The sequence below is a fragment of the Neomonachus schauinslandi genome, chromosome 8 (genome assembly GCF_002201575.2).
Source record: "Neomonachus schauinslandi chromosome 8, ASM220157v2, whole genome shotgun sequence".
Classification (NCBI taxonomy): Eukaryota; Metazoa; Chordata; class Mammalia; order Carnivora; family Phocidae; genus Neomonachus; species Neomonachus schauinslandi.
In genome coordinates this window covers 130272672-130278671 of record NC_058410.1, presented here as the reverse complement: position 1 = coordinate 130278671, position 6000 = coordinate 130272672, and positions in this window count along the sequence as shown.

Sequence of the window (6000 nt, the reverse complement as noted above, 5' to 3'; positions counted from 1 at the left end):
AGGCCAACTGTAACTTACAGCGTCAATTTGCTGAGAAGGTAGGAGAATAGGATCCAAAGCACAGGAGGGATTATTTCAGATAGGCAGAGGGGTCTGTCCTCTAATGGACCAGGCGGGAAGGAGAGGGTGGGAATAGATACACAGTTATGAAAACTCTGTAGAAGGGTGCCAGGCTCATACACTTCTGTTCTCACCAAATGACTCTGTTTAATCAAAATCGTTCCCAAACCAGCTTATTTCCGTTGTCTCCGATATTATAATTCTATAATTAAACACTACAATGAAATATGAGTGTAAAAAAGGTTGCTATTTCTATGTAAACTTAGTTGGATGTTTTGTGAAAAGCTGATAAAGGCAAGATACTGATAATCCTATCCATCTAGGGACAAGTGAGGCAACTGTAAAAAATGGGAAAATATAGTGAAAAATCTTTGCTCTGCAAGGTTCTGGTCTTGTTCCAATTTTAAGAGAACAAAGCCAGAAATCGCAGGATTATAAGTCTAAACATTTACAAAGAAAACAAGATTGAAACTCTAATGGATCTCTATTCAGTGAGAAAACAGCCTTGGTGTTACCTCAAATAGCGTAGGATGAATGTGTTTTCTTGATTCCCCATTTCAACTGACTTTTTCAATGGACTGACCAACCCTAGAGCAAGCTGGCATTAAGAAGCCTTCTATGGTTACAAATGCGAATAAGAAGGAAGAAAAGAAGAGAGGGAGGCTAAGTAATGGGTTGCCTACTCTAAGGAATATGCTTAACTAGGTTTTTTTTTTCCTTTTTTTAATGTACTCCTTACAATAATCCTAGATGTTATCATTCCCATTTAGTAGCTCGGGAAACAGGTTAAGTAACTACCAGGTATGAAGATAAAGCATGTGGGTAGGAATTCAGTTCTCCTGACTTCATCCTACGTTTCAGATGGGCCATTTCCACTGGTCTTACCCGTACCTGGACTTTTCCCCAAACTATGCTCCACCCGCATCCTCCATCAGCCACCCATCATGCGTTCATCCTTATCCTTGACCTCCCATTGTCTATTCACCCACCAAACCCTGTCACATCAGTTCCCGTGGATATTTCTTCCACATGTCCACTACCACCAGCCCTGCACAGACTCACATCGTCTTCTGCCTGGACTACTGCCAAGAGTCTCCTGTTGCTACAGTTCCTTCGTGGGCAGATGTGAGCAATATCATTCTACATCTATATAGCAGTGGAACACTTGCTCTTCTTTCGAATTCTTTTTTCAGTTTGCTTCTAGCACATTACTTTCCTTCAGGTAGGTTCCTGGTTTTCTCCCCAGTCCTTCTCAATGTCCTAATGGTCTCTTTTTCTTTCACCTGCCTGTTCAATATTAGTGCTCTTTAGGGGCCACTCCTTGGGTCTCTTCTCATTCTATCCTCCTCCCCCGGTAGATCCTATTTTTGTCTTCAGCTTCACCTGCATTCACATACGGATGATCACAGTCCGTATTTTCAACCCTGCCCCTCAGACCACTTTTACAACTGGTATTTCTGTCCACCTAATGCCCCATAAGCACATCCAACTCAAATGTGTATACCCGTAACTGGACTCTCATCCCCCAACTCCCTGTGGCTGATCACAGACCTACTTCTTCCATATGCATCCCTCAGTGTGACCAGTTTCAAACTAAACTCAAAGCTTGAAATCCTTTACTTATCCTTGTCCTTCACTTGTCTTCACAATCCAATCTCAGGTCCTGCTGATTCTTCATATTTTCACATTTCCCACGGTTGTCACTCTTTCCCACTTTCTATTTTCTTTAACTTAGACTACAGTAAGATACATCCTGTTTCCACTGTGCCTCCAAAGCAATCCTCCTTGATCCAGTGAGCATGAGCTTTCGGGGTCACGTGTACTTAGTCCAGGTGCCTGCGAGAGTAGTGACTCAATATATGTTAAACAAGTGAATCCATGCTCTCGCACAACTCAAAGTATTTCAATGTTTTCCAACACAATGCATGCACTTCAAAGCCCTTGCCATCACATACAAGGTCTCTTGTGACTTAGATCTTTCCTACTTCTCCAGTTATAAACCACTATGCCCTAGAACTATTCTCTATTCCAGGAATAACCAACCATCTACCATTCTCCAAACAAAGCATCTTCCCGTAACTCTGACTTTGCACATGTTTTTCTTCTGTCTGGAATCCTCTTATCTTCTACCTGGAAAACTCCAACTCCTCCAAGATTTTTAGAGCTTTTGCTTTCTTTCCGTCCATTCTCCTCCCGTTCCCCCAACATTCTCCAGCATCATTTTTATAACTGAAGTACTCACTTGCATGTAACACACGTAACAATCTCATACTGGCCTGTAGACTGTAGAGCTGCCGGGGGGACCAGAATGAAGAGAAAGCTTTCTCACAGTTCTCCAAAATCATTCCTCTTTCATTTTCAGGAAACCCCTTCCTCCTTTTAAGGGCCATCTAACATCCCAGACCTCAAGATCAGTCTTCCAAGTCTCTGAACTAATCCCCAGTGCCTGGTCCTCTTCTCCATCCCAACTCCAACCGTCATGCATTAGTGATCATATCGATAGTCCACATATACCCTAGAATGAGTCCCCAGTTCTGATTCCTTTTCTGTGGCTGTATTTAGTGACACCGCTCAGAACTGCTTCACCTCTAAAATTCTAATCTCCACCCCAAACTTCCTTCTATCCATTACACACAATGTCACCTCATTTTATCTTCAATCTCTACCCCTTCCTATTCACCCAATTTATCAGTGTCTTACTGATCAGACTTCTCTTACAGCCCAGCCCAAATCCCACAGCCGATCTCCAGCAGTCTCTAACGGCCTTGCCCTTTAGCCTTTAGACACTCCTACCATCCGAAGCCTGACCCTGGCACGACCCACTTTTCCCCACTCTACATTCTTGGCAGCTGAGCACTGCCCAAGAAAAATGAAAAACTTGGCTCCTAGCTACTGCAATTAATGATTTCCCATCTCAAACTGGTTTTCAAAGGCATTCCTCAATCTTTTCACTTGGCTTTGGTCAGTGTCCTCACTTAGTCTTCCGGATGGTTACTACTAACAAAAACGTGAGACATGACTATGGTAAACAGAGTATCAGAACAACCTCGAGGGTGCTGGATAAAGTATGAGAAGAAAACCAAAGGCCACAGATGGTCAAAGCAATTTAGCTCCAATGCTGTATGTCCTTTGGGTTCTAAGTCAATTATTTTCATGGCACTAGGAATACTACTGCTGTCTTCTTATAGATCCTTCGAGTTTGAAAAGTGTGGTGAAGGGTGGACCACAGGTAAAAATGACTGCTTTCAACTCCCCTCATGTCCCCGGTACCTTTCATACTTACTAAACGTCATCAATGACACATACCAAACTTTTGTTTTCATTTTAATTTATTCTTTGCAGTTTAAAGTGAAAGTTAAAACATCAAACAAACCACAGAAGCTTTGGGCATAGTATTGACCGGTTTTGAAATAAAAACAGTGAATGATCATTTACACACATTCCTTAAGTCTAAATTTACATTTTGTTATATAAGGGTACTATTACCACACACAAGTCTAATTCCATATAAACCTATTTGTCAAGCAGCAGGATGACAATGCATCATAGCACAGCACAGAATGTTTCCATTAAGAAACCACAGCAGCAGTATTTGGTGAATGGTTATGCAAAGAACTAACCTGGAGGGTAATGTTAAAGGCGGGTCATTAGACAGTCAGCACACATTAACAAATGGAAAATGTAACTTTTATTAATTTAAGATAAATGTCATTCTTTGCTTTAAAAGCTATAGGATACTTTAAAAGCAGACCATACAAGTTGCTTTAATTCTAGACTCAGTAACAAAATACTATTCCATTAGTTGCTTGAAAGTCTATAACCTTTGAGTACTGCTCATTGGCTTTTTAAAGTCAACTTCAAATATAAAAGCACTTGAAGTTTACCAGTCAAAAATCTAAAGTTACACTGGCTACATGTTACATTAAAACATACCTTGTAAGAAAGACAGACTTTAAAAAATACTGCATTGTTGACTTAAAATAATTTCGAAATAGGTTGCTCCTAAAAATAAAAATGCACCACTTTCAAATCTTTCAACACATTTTGGTTTAAAATAACATTTTGTGAAATCATTAACATGGTTCACCCACCTGTCGGCAAATATATTCCCACCTTTCAGCAAAGCAACAACTGGAAGTGGTTTTTAAACCTAGTATCATCTAAAGAAATGGGTCAGCACATATGTGAATTAGCTATTCACCAAAAACAATGTATTTAATGTTTCCACCATGAAAACAACACTACAAAATCCATTGGATGAATTCTATTTTTAGCTTAATGAATATATTAAAAACCTCACTTAACAGTGCCACACTAATATTTAGCGGGTTTTTTTGGCATTTAAATCAGAGCAATGCAAACCAGTATGTTTGATACAGGCAATTTGCACAAAAGTTTCAGAGGCAAAGAGATGCGGGAATGGTAAATTGGTAAGGAAATGAAACAACCCTGCTAGAGTCCTCGATTTTAGAATTTATCCTCAAAAGATGGCATAGTTAATCGCCATCGCTGTTTGTGAGCATTCAGACAAGACGGATACTTGTATGTGCTCTTAATGCTCAGCACCTTCTAAACTTCAAAATTAATCACAGACAAGTCAGTCTTTCACTGAGAAACTGAAAAGGTACTTGGGAAATTCTGGCTGAGCGCAGCTACAAAAGCACCAAAATAGGCAAAGGAACAGTAACATATACCACATAAATAATTCTGTGTTAATATTCTTCTTGCCTTTCTTAGTGGTCTTAGAAATATGTACTATGTTGAGTGTTAACCGGGCGGGGGGGGAGGGGGGGAAGAGAAAAATACAAGTTTTAAAAAAAGGAATAAGCTTGTAGAATTTTCATATTGGCACCAGTGATTTCTTTTTACTCTCCGAGGAGTTAAAATATGGTAGGGTGTGAGCAATTAACATGCTTTTGGATATATTTCCCAATAAACAGAACATTTCCTTAAATTCTACTAAAAAAGACATCCTTGAAGCATAAATGTTAATAAATAATACCAACAAATACACCTTTCCATGGATTCTTTGTAGTATTGTGGATGACCCCTGCAGGTTGTGTGGGGTTATATGAGCCATCATTCCTTAATACTGAAACAGTATAGAAGCTCACTGGTTATTTAAGGTTTTTCGACAACTATTATTACCTAAACCTAAGGTATTCCCTATAAAGCAGAATCCACAGCTCAAAGTTTTAGACTATGAAAGATCTAATTAAATATCCTCCCAGTACCAAGAAGCTTTTAGGCATTAATTTTTCTAACTGACGACAGTTTTAATTTGATATCCAGCTAGTATGAAGCACTAAAATGAATGCTTGAAACTTATGTCACTGTTCTGTTAATCCCTATAGGCACAGAATCATAGAAAAATGCATCCAGTATGGAAATGAAAGATTATGCCCCACTCTCAGCTGCTGGTTAAAACTAAGTACATGCTCTATAAATTCCCTTTCGGTATATCCAAAGGACGAGGCATACCTCAGGAATGCAAGTGGACTGTTGACAAAACCATCAGCATGGAGTATGAGGTATCATAATTACACACCGTCATAACATGGAGGTGATATCCTGGGATGGCTAGTTTTTGGGAAAAAAGGGTAAACACAAAAAAACAGAACTTGGAATTCATAAAAGAAATTGGCTTTGCAATTCAGTCTTGTACAGAGTGGATAACACCAAACAGGAAGGGTCTTTGAATCCGTATCTCTTCCCTGGTGAACACTCGGTCCAAAGTTCACTGAAGACAAACATGGGTACCCGGCAAGCTATTTTCCAGTGAAGCGGGCATTTTCACCCACTCTGTTTTATCCTCGGTACCTAGGACCTCTGAGGTCTTGTCACTGAATTGTCTGGGAAGAAGTACTTTCTCCACAGCACATGCCTTGAGCGTGAAGCCCTCCCATACAAAGGGAGAGACTAATCCTGCTCTTCTGAAGT